The 10869-nt window shown below is 43.6% G+C and overlaps 1 long non-coding RNA gene across 1 annotated transcript in view; it reads right to left on the bottom strand.

The window, feature by feature from the left end:
• Positions 1-1463: 1463 nt before the first annotated feature.
• LOC124518658 (uncharacterized) overlaps positions 1464-10869 on the bottom strand; it is a 38995-nt gene continuing 29589 nt past the window's right edge. The window contains exons 4-7 of the long non-coding RNA XR_006963716.1: positions 5074-5285; positions 3899-4196; positions 2129-2892; positions 1464-1791 (exon numbers count right to left, since the gene is read on the bottom strand). This is a non-coding gene — a long non-coding RNA (uncharacterized LOC124518658). The remainder of the gene's footprint in view (positions 1792-2128; positions 2893-3898; positions 4197-5073; positions 5286-10869) is intronic.

The raw sequence follows: 10869 nt of genomic DNA, 5'->3' as shown, positions 1-10869 counted from the left end.
CCTACAGAATGGGAGAAGATATCTGCAAATCGTATATCTGATAAGGGGTTAAATATCTCAAATATATAAAGAACTCATACAATTCAATTTAAAAAATCTGATGAAAAATGGGCAGAAGAACTGAGTAGACAGTTTCTCAAAGAAGACATACAGATGGCCAATAGGTTTAATTTTCAGGGAAATGCAAGTCAAAACCACAACGAGACATCACCTCACACCTGTTAGAATGTCTGTTATCAAGAAGACGAGAAATCACAAGGGTTGGCAAGGATGTGGAGAAAGCAAATCCCTGTGCCCTGTTGGTGGGAGATAAATTGGTGCAGCCACTATGGCAAACAATATGGAGGCTCCTCCAAAAATTAAAAATAGAATTACCATATGATCCAGCAATCCCACTTCTGGATACGTATCTCAATAAAATGAAACCACCAGCTCAAAAACAACATTTGCACCCTTATGTTTACTGCAGCATTATTTACAATAACTAAGACATGTAAACAACCTACATGCCTATCTATCATATCATATATCATATATATCATAATGGAATATATATTGTTACATATATTACACACAATGAAGTATTATTCAGCCGTTAAAAAGAAGGAAATCCTGCTATCTCCTGCATATATGATCCTTGAGGGCATCATGCTAACTGAAACAAGTCAGATGGAGAAAGGCAAATTCAATACGATCTTACTTACATGTAGAATCTGAAAAATAAAAAACCTGACAAGACAAAAGCAAATTCTTTGATATAGAGACAGATCGGTGGTTGCCAAAGGCCAGGGGTGGTGAACAGATAAAGTGGGTGAAGGTGGTCTAAAGGTACAAATTCCCAGGGGCACCTGGGTGGCTCAGTTGGTTAAGTGAGGGACTTTGGCTCAGGTCATGATCTCACAGTTCATGAGTTTGAGCCCCACACCCACCTCTGTGCTGTCAGCACGGAGCCTGCTTGGGATCCTCTGTCCCCCTTCTCTCTGCCCCTCCTCTGCTCGCACCCTCCCATGCATGCTCTCTCTCTCTCTCAAAATTAAAAACATTAAAAAAAAAAGGTACAAATGTCCAGTTATGAAATAAATAAGTCATGGGGATATAATGTATAGCATGGTAGCTATAGTTAATAAGACCATATTGTACATTTGAAAGTTGCTAAGAGAACAGATCTGAGGAGTTCTCATCACAAGAAAACAGAATTTGTAACTGTGTGAGAATAGATGCTGACTACACCTATTGTGGTGATCATTTTGTAATATATTCAAATATTGCACCATTGTGTTATACACCTGAAACTAATATAATATTACATGTCAAGTATATATTCTCAAGAAAAATAAACACAAAATTTCTTACTCTCTTTTGACAGTAATGGAGAGCTATGGAAACTTAGATACTCTTTCCAAATAAGTCTCACAATAAGGCAAAAAAAAAAAAAGACAGAGAGAGAAAAAACATTTCACCCATTAGTAGTAAACTAAAATAGCAAAAATCCCTCTTAAAAATGTTGTAGGACATACCCAAAGAATGCCCCCAATTCTACATCTGCCCCAACCCACTCCTCTGACTCCAAACCCGTTCTTCTCATAGTGTAGGCCCCAACCAGGGGCACCAACATCATCTGGGAACATGTTAAAAATGCATATTTTCAGGCCTCACACCTTACCGGTTGAATTAGAAATTCTGGGAGGTGGGGCACAGCAATCTGTTTTTAACAAGCTTTCCAGAAACGTCTGGTGCAGGCTGGTTTCCAGAACCACGACTCCAGAATCACGACTCCAGAATCACATACTCCTGTTGAAGATTCAACTCAGTGGTTAGTAGTGTCCCCCATAGTAGATGCTAGCCATGGCTTGCCCAGGCTTCCCCAGGGCTCTGTCACCCTCACCATGCTGTCTGGCCTGAGATGCAAAGGCTCAGCCCCATCGCACCAAGGGGGACTCACTCTATGGTGCAGTTCCAGTTTCCAGAGCTGCCTGGAGGGGTGAGCTTGAAGCTAGCCTCCAGTCAAGACCCATCCCTGGTTGGGTTTCCGCTTGTCCTATCTGTCTCCCCCCACTGCCCTTCTCCTAAGAATACTTCCACGATGAATCACTTGCCCAAGAAGCCCCCTGCTTCTTGGGAACCCTACCTGTGATAGAAGGGGCGACACGGGAGCGCTTGGGCAATTGGGAGGGAGCTGGTTGGCTATGGTTTCAGGAATCCACAAAAGTAAAGGAGGCACTGAAGAAGAATTCTATTCCTCTGCGCAGAGGCTATGGTGATACTGATGACAGCAAGACTGCCTTTCTCCAGAGTAACAAAATGCCTTTGTTATGATTATTAATTTTGTCCTAAATCTCTGAATCTGAACCTTCCATCAAACTTCCTGCCTGGTGACTATCGAGGTCCTTGAGGCCTCGGGCAAGTTCCTTTTCCAGAATACTGTGCTGCCCCACCCCCCTCCTCTGCTCTTCATATTTGAAAATATTGTGACTAAACGCAGGTGTTCTTTGGTGGTTGAAATTGACCCTTTGTCACCCCCAGGCTGGGTGAGTGTCCTCCTCGGTCTCTGTGGTCTCCTTTGCTTCCCTAAAGCAACACTTGCCATACCCAATGTCCACGTCATTGTCCATTTATTGCTTCATAAGCCCGAGAAGACTCAAGAACTCTGAACATAATTCAGGCTAACATGGCCTGCTCCCTTGTTGTCTCATAGAAGGAAGGTACTTACAAAATGTTTGTCGGGAGATAAAAATGAGAGAGTAAATGAATGATTCATGTTACCAGAGTGCATAAGTTTTATGTGGATGCAAATTTGTTTTCACTCGTACAATGCCCCTTTGCTTTTTTAACTTGTTTGCTCTCTTGCCTCCACGGATGGCAAAGACTATGTCTTCTAGTCCCCTTTCATCCCTGCAAAGACAATAGAACTAGTGTTTGATTGAATACTCAATTTTGAATACTTAATTAATCAGTCAACATGTATTCAAGCCCAAACTATTTTAAGGATACTTTAAAGACAGAGATTTAAAAATAAATGAAACACAGCAGTCTTCAAGAAGCTCATGGCAGCCTGATTATTTGTTCTTAAAGAGAGTCTTGTTGAATGCAAAATTAAGTTTGGTTTAATGTTTGTTCTGTTTAATATTTGTTTTGGGTGGCTCAGTTGGTTAAGCATCCAACTCTTGATTTCAGCTTAGGTCATGATGTCACGGTTCATGAGTTCCAGCCCCACGTGGGACTCTTCACTGACAGCGTTGAGCCTGCTTGGGATTCTCTCTCTCCCTCTCTCTCTCTCTCTCTCTCTCTGCCCCTCCCCCGCTTTCTCTCCCTCTCTCTCTCTCTCAAAATAAGTAAATAAACTTGAAAAAATATATATATTTGTTTTGTTATACTTTGTTATCCTTTTCATGGAAATACATTCACAAATCATCAAAAAGTTTCTTCTCCAGACCACGTGACCCCATTTTGTCAGCAAAATGGTTGGTGTACCAATCCCGCTCTGGCTGTCAGCACGATCAGTATGTGCTACCGCTTGGCTCAATCGTGGGGATTGAGAGGCAAGGTTGCAGGTTCAAGTCCTATCGTATGTACTTGTAGGGGAGTCAGGGTCCCTATGGCAGGACATGTTTGAATCTGAATCCAAGTCATAGAGGTGGGCAGCCTCACTTTGAAGCATGCACCTTTAAAGTTCTGGCACTAGGTCCCCCGCTCCGTGCTTTGAAATGAAATCAAAGCTTGCTTTGGTCTTGACTTTAGCTTTGGTCTAATAATGGTCTGATAGGTATGTCTATGGCAGTCTTTTTGATTTAACTTTTCCCCTTTAATGACAAGAACACAAAGTCTTTGAGTTTCTTGGCCTCTGTGAGGTGAGTCATGTGTTTTTACAGATACAGAAATTGACGGAGGAATGACTTACATAAGGCAGAGGAGCAACTCCAAGAATACAGTGAATCCTGTGCCACGAGACTGCCCAGAACTACTGGGCCCGCTGCCCGCCTTCTTGCCCCGACACTGTACCAGGCACAAACATTAGCAGAGGAAAACAACGGTGGCCCATTGAGGGGGGGAAGAGATAGGCCCTGGTTGCATTTCTGTTCTCCCCACTGGGGGTGAAGAACTACAGTTAATGGGGCTCTTCCTTTTTGCCTGCTCATGTCCCAGTTGGCCTCTGGAAGTCAGCCAGCACTCGTTCTACAGCAAATGTGTGGTGGGTTCTGGGCAAAAGAAAATTATAATAAAAACAGAAAAGGCGAACCATGACATTGGCTCTAATTGCCCCCGAGGGTCTTTTTCTCTAAGCTACAAGGTATGCAATCTTATATTTTCCTACTAGGAATGGAGACATTTTACTTGTCAGCCATAGAAATTCTCCCACTTTCTTGGGTATAACGGGTGTTAACAAAAGCATCCATCATAATCTGAACATCAATTTGAAGCAGATACCACTGGGTCTTTTGTATGGTCTCATTTAATCCTCATGACAACAAATATTTATTGAGCAACTCCCATGTGCCAGACACTGCGTTGAAGACAAAAGATACAAAAAATAAATTGGGCCCAGTCCCGGCTCTCCAGAATTGTATAGTCTAGGGTGGAAGATATAATCAAGATCAATATTATAATACAGTATTATAAGAGCAAAGTGGTGAGACTAGGTTGCTCTGGGAACACATAGGAGGAGACCCTAAACCAGTGTTGGATGTCTTCTTGGAGGAAGTGATTTCTAAGCACTATTTGATGGAAATTGTTATCTCCAGGGATGCCTGGAGTCAGTCGTGGAGTGTCCTATTCTTGGTTTTGGTTCAATCATGATCTCAATGTTCATGGGTCCGAGCCCAGTGTTGGGCTCTGTGCTGATGACATGGGGCTGCTTGGGATTCTTTCTCCCTCTCTCTCTGCCCCTCCCCGGCTTCTGTTCTCTCTCTTTCACTCTCAAGAAAAAAAAAAAACAGAAAACAAAAAATTATATATAAAAAAAGAAAAATTATTATTTCCAGAATTATCTTTCAGCCTAATAGAGTTTAGGGAAGACAGAATACTGGCCCCCAAAGATGCCCACATCCTAATCCCCAGAACCTGTGAATATGTTACCTTATATTGCAGAAGAGCCTTTGCTGATGTGATTAAGCAAAAAATCTTGAGATGGGGAGATTATCTTGAGCTATCTGGGTGGGCCCAATGAAATCACATGTAATCCCCTCTGAGAGGAAGCAAGAAGGGCAAAGCCAATAGTGGGAGATGTAGAAGCCGGAGGTTGGAGCGGTGGCAGGAAGGGGCCATGGAATGTGGGCAGCTTCTAGAAGCTGGAAAAAAACCAAACAAACAAGAAAATGGGTTCCCCTCCATAGTCGCCTGAAGGAACCCACCTGCCAACACTTGTTTTTAATCTGCAAGACTCGTTTTGGACTTGTTCTTGGGGCTCCTGGGTGACTTGTGAGTTGAGCTTCTGATTCTTGATTCCTGCTCAGCTCATGATCTCACAGTTGTGAGATGGAGTCCCACGTTGGCCTCCAAGCTGGGCATGGAGCTTGCTTACGATTCTCTTTCTCCCTCCCCTTCTGCCCCTCCCCGCTACTTGTACTGTCTCTTCCAAAAGGAAGGAAGGAAGGAAGGAAGGAAGGAAGGAAGGAAGGAAGGAAGGAAGGAAGGAAGGAAGGAAGGAAGGAAGGAAAAAAAGAAATGGACTTTTCTAAAACCGTAATAGAATAAATCTGTGTTATTTTAAGCTGCTAGGTTTGTGGCAATTTATTACAGCAGCAATAGGAAATTTGCCCAATGTCACAAACTAGATAGGATGAAGCCATTTTTAAAACCGAGAGTGGTATCCATTATATCTCAGTAAAACTGGGGAGGGGGTAGGAACCCCCCAAAACCCAAGAGTGAATACTCCAAAGCATGGGCAGTCCTTCCAGAAAGCTTATGTCACCTTTTAAGAAATTCCTTGGCTATTTGCTCAACATGTTTTGAGGAGCTAGTCTACCAGGCTCCTTCCCCGCTCTCTTGCCTAAGGTACAACGTACACTTCTAGAGACAGCAAAAGTTATCAGATGCTAGCATGCTAGAATGCTAGATCATCCATGGGTCAATGAGTTGTTTCTTGAGGAGCGTGGTGGAAAGAGAGCTGGATTTAAAGCTAAGAGACTAAATCTCCAGTCTTGGTACCCTTAATCACTAGCTCCAAGGCTTGAACAAACCTTTCACATTTCCGGGCCACATATGCAAAACAAGGGCTTGAGCAGAATGGTTTTTGATGTTCCTTTAGTCTTAACATGCTACAATGCCTCAAGACCACCGATATGCCCTATCCATCGTCTCCTGCACACACGCCCTGAAGCCATTAAGCCCCTAATGGGAGTTCAGTCATAGTAACTTGGATGTCAGTTCATTTATTATTTAACCAAGGAAAAGGAAAGAAACTTCTCCTCTTCCAAAGGGGCCAGTGTTAGCAGAGATCGTCTTAAATTCCCTGAGTTTCAAAACTCTGCAGAGCAAGCTGAAAGATTACTTAGCAGCTAGCAAAGTTGAAGGGAATGATCTTAGTGTGTAAGTTCTGTCAACGTGTATAAAGTATTACTTGAATAGTTCCAGATGAACAATAGTTGTAGCTAATTCTGGAAATGGCCGTATTCCATGCCATCCAGTGACGGAGCCTGAAAGAAGAGCTTGAAATAAGATCTGGATCTTTGGCAAATGATCTTAGAGGCCCCAGGAACACTGGAGTCAGTCAAGGCCGTCTCAGATTATGTGTTCAACCTAAACACCAATTTGCTGACACAGAGTGATCCTGAGGCTTTATCTATGCTGGAGAGATACCCTGTGGGTTTCAAACAACCTAATGATAATACTTGCCATGCCACAGCTTTGCATCTTCAAAGCATGGAAGCCACTGCACAAATTTCCCTCTACCTTCCGGGGCTGGTCCTACATACAATTCTGTGCATGCTGTTCCTTGACATTTCTCTGCTTTCTGCACTGTGGATGCCCTGAAACACTCAGGAAAACATACCGATTATTAACCCGACCAACCGACAATTAATAAACCATCTCGTGGCCTTAAAGTACTTTCCTTTCTTGACCTCCCTATCCAGCACTTGGCACCATCGTCATTCTCTTCTAGAACATGTTTCCACCTGATTCTGTGGTGCTTTCTTCTATCCAGTCCTCTCCTCGGTGGCTCCTGCTTAGTCTCTACCTCTGGCCCCTCTTCTTCCTTCTGCCTGTGCTCTCTCAGTCTCCCATTTCCATTCTCGGTTCTCAACCCTTCCCTCTGAAGGTCATCTCCCTGGATAACCTCATCCCGTCCCAGTGTATGATCAGCATCCTGACGTGTAGCGCCCTGAGGTCTCAGAGAGGTCACAGCCCTCTCTCAGACCTCAGTTGCCACGTACTGGATTCACACCAGGATGAATCCCACCCCTGCCACGCAGAACAGCTGTGTGAATGTGGACTAGTGACTTGAGCTTCAGCTTCCTTATCTATACAATGGGGAGAATTGAATGCACCTCATGGTGTCGTAAAAAGCATTAAAGAAGTTAGTTTTGCAAAGTGATTGGCACATGGTGATCACTTGATCTGTGTTCTTTGTAACTTTTATTCGAACGATCGAGCGTTTTAACTTGCATACTCTATGAGCACACTTCTCCTGTTTTTGCAACAACAGCACAGCCCCTCTAATGATTCCTATTTCTCTTAGTGGTATCACCTGCCTTCCCATGTTCTAGACTCCAGACCCTGAAGTCAACTTTGAGCCTCTTTTCTCTTTTGCCCCTATATCTAATGAACCACCAAGCCCCACCCCTCAGTTCAAATCTGGCCCTTCCTCTCCATATCTAGCCCTAATAGCCTGATTTGCATTGATTATTGTCTGGTTCCCTAACCAATCTTTCTCGCTCTCGTGTTTTTCTTACTGCCAACCCATCCCAGACCTGTGGAAATGTTCATCTTGGCACCTAGCTGTAATTACACACTTCACTGGCCCCAAACAAACTTCCACTGACTCACGCTTCTTGCTCAACACAAGGCAATTCCTCAAAGTAACATTCAGGTTCCTACACGGTAGGGTTGAGGCTTGGCTCAGACGGTGTGAGGGGGTGGGGAGAGGGCGGCCCTCCGGATGGCATGATAACGCGTCAGCTCAGGGTGGGAGAAAATGTGAGTCACCTGCTTGTTCTCAGTAAGCAGCAGAGAGTATATAAAGAGAATGGGTAACTCCGTGCTAAATAGCAAAAAATACCAAAAGTCACACGGGCATGAATAACATTCAATCACAATTTATCAAGCATTTTCTAAAGTGCCAGATCCTATGGCTGGGTGTTGGGGATGTGGTGAACGTAAGTAATACAGTCTTTGCTCTCAAGGATTTAAGATCAGAGAGACAGACGGGTAAGTCGATGGCCATTGGAACACAGTGTGAACCCCACTGAGCTCTTTGGTGGGAACACAGAAGGATGTCACCCGTGCGTGTGGGGGTTGGCGGGGTGGGGGAACCGTCTTAGGAGGAAATGACATCTTAGTTGAGACAGAAGCATGAAGACTCAGTCAGCCAGGTGAGGGTAAAGGGGCAGGGTGGGGAGGGGGTGTTTCACCGTGAGGGGATCCCCTGGGCCCACCGAGACACAGACAGACCCTGCTGCTGTAGGGCTGAGGCTTCGCTGGGGGCAGAGGTAAGGGGTGTTGAGAGATAAGGGGTAAGCAGGGGGTGGACTAGGAAGAACTGTCTTCACCATCATAAAAGGGTTGGAGTTTATCCTGGCGGTGAAGGGGAGCTTCTGATCAGGGAAGCGTCTCATCAGATTTTCTTTATTCTCAGAAGCTGAGAAAAGAGCCAGGAGTTTAGTTGGGAAGAGGCTCCGTACATCAATAATTAGAACTCAAAGAATTTCAGATTAATTTCAGTGGTTCTGTTTCAGCAATGATTTCAATTTCAAGACGTTTCATTGGACTCGGTTCTTTACCTCTGACCCTTGCGGTTCATAAGTAACAAAAGTAGTCATCAACTGATTTATGTGCTGTTGTCTAAATAAATGTTTATTAGGGTCATAATCATGGGCTGTCAGGGTCAGAAAGGACCTGCTTGAAAATGAAAGCACGGTGGACAGAATGGTGGATCCTTCTTTTTTTTTTTTTCTGGGTGACTGCCTTAATTTAGCTCTGCCTGGCCTCTGTGGCTAACCCCGAGACAGAGGCATAATGCCTAGAGGGGGACATTGAGGAGGCCTGTAGGCCCGGCCCGGCCTGACACCCCCCTTCTCAGGGAAACGAGGCTATGGTGAGCTCTCCACAATGAACCCAAAGCAGCTTCATTTGGCAAGAGTTGGGAACGAGCGGGAGGGGTCAGGCGTCCCCAAAGAAGGGAACCCAGGCCCCATTATGTAAATAGATACCACCCCCTTTAGCCCAATTTTGAAAGACAGAGATACAATCACCCCTCCAGGTCCAGACTCAAAGGCTGCCTTAACAGAATCTGGCCCTATGCTGTATATGTCATTAGGAAAAAAAATCTATCTTGATGGCTTAGTCATTACAGAAGCGACAGTAGCATAATGCAACAGCCCTTGGAAAGGTTATGAGTCACAGAGTGGAGATGACTTAGATTTGATTACTTCCCACGGGGAAGGTTGAAGAAATGGCTCCCTCAAACCCCAAGTATTTTTTTTTTAGGGTTACTGGAAATTTCAATGTCACCATTATCCTATAATAACTGGTGTTACCTGTTATTTGTATAACACTGAGATTTTATATATTATAGCTATGATTATCCCCATTTTAGATATGAGGAGCCAGAGGCCCCTCAACAGAGAGGTTAAGTAACTTGCTCAGTGTTGCACAGCAGATAAGTGATGGTTCCAGAGTGAACCCAGCAAATTTCTGACAAGAGCTTGCACTATAAAATATTACTTGCCCATGAAATATCACTGTTGTATGGATGAAATTTTAGAAAGAGAGACAGTTTATTCACTTATTAGATTGGCAAAGACTGGGAGGCTGAACGATGTCCAAGGTGAGGAGGGCTTGGGGAAAAGTGTGCTCGGCTACCCCGTGTAGACAAAGTGTTGGGTATCCATTCTTCCTTTCCAAGCAGGAGTCAGAGGTGTTCAGGTAGCCACCCGTCTCCAGCTCTAGAATGGAATCTGAGTATGTAAAGCCACTGCTTTCACACTATAACATGAACTTTGTTTGGCCAGTCATAGCCCGTGTCCTTCCAAAACATGAAATCGAGTAAAAATGGTATTATACTTTTCATCTGGAGTACTGGTTTATGTGAGAAAAAGAAATATCTTTATTATTTAAGCTAATCTGTGTTGGGATTATTATTCCTTCACAGCTGAAAGCTCCTGGGTGACTCACTAAAAGTGTGAACTTTTAAAAGTGTGCAATACTTCTGGAGGGCAATCTGACTATATGTGTCAAAATCCAACTAAACATACTCAGTAATATCACTTCTAGGAATATATCTCAAAGAAGGAAATGGCTGTATGGGCAGGGTAAAAGGATGTTCATGCAATCAATATTTTTAAGAGTAAAAAAGAAAGAAACGACCTAAATAATCATCAAGAAAGATTATATATAAACTATGTTGTATTCCAGAGTCTATGCAACAAAACACTATGCAATCGGCAACATGATGGGATTTAGAAAGCAGTGAATTGTTCACATCCTGTCTCAGCATAAAAGACATGAACAGGAAATTAGTCAAGCCATTGAGTTTCAATGAAAAGTTAAGATGTGTGTGTTTTTCGCAACCACTGATGCATAATTGATAGAGTCAAAGATCATCACTAGATGCTAAAACCTCTGGGTAAAAGGTTGTAGGAGGAGGATGTCACTTGGTCTCCAAGGTTCTCCCTTGAGGTTATTTATTGATTACAACGGGGGAAGTCACCACTA

This window comes from Lynx rufus, unplaced genomic scaffold, assembly GCF_022079265.1.
Source record: "Lynx rufus isolate CCGP_SWC_20201006 ecotype Redwood Valley unplaced genomic scaffold, mLynRuf1.p SCAF_25, whole genome shotgun sequence".
NCBI lineage: Eukaryota > Metazoa > Chordata > Mammalia > Carnivora > Felidae > Lynx > Lynx rufus.
The sequence above is the reverse complement of the archived record's forward strand: the minus strand, read 5'-3'. Positions and strand labels throughout refer to the sequence as shown.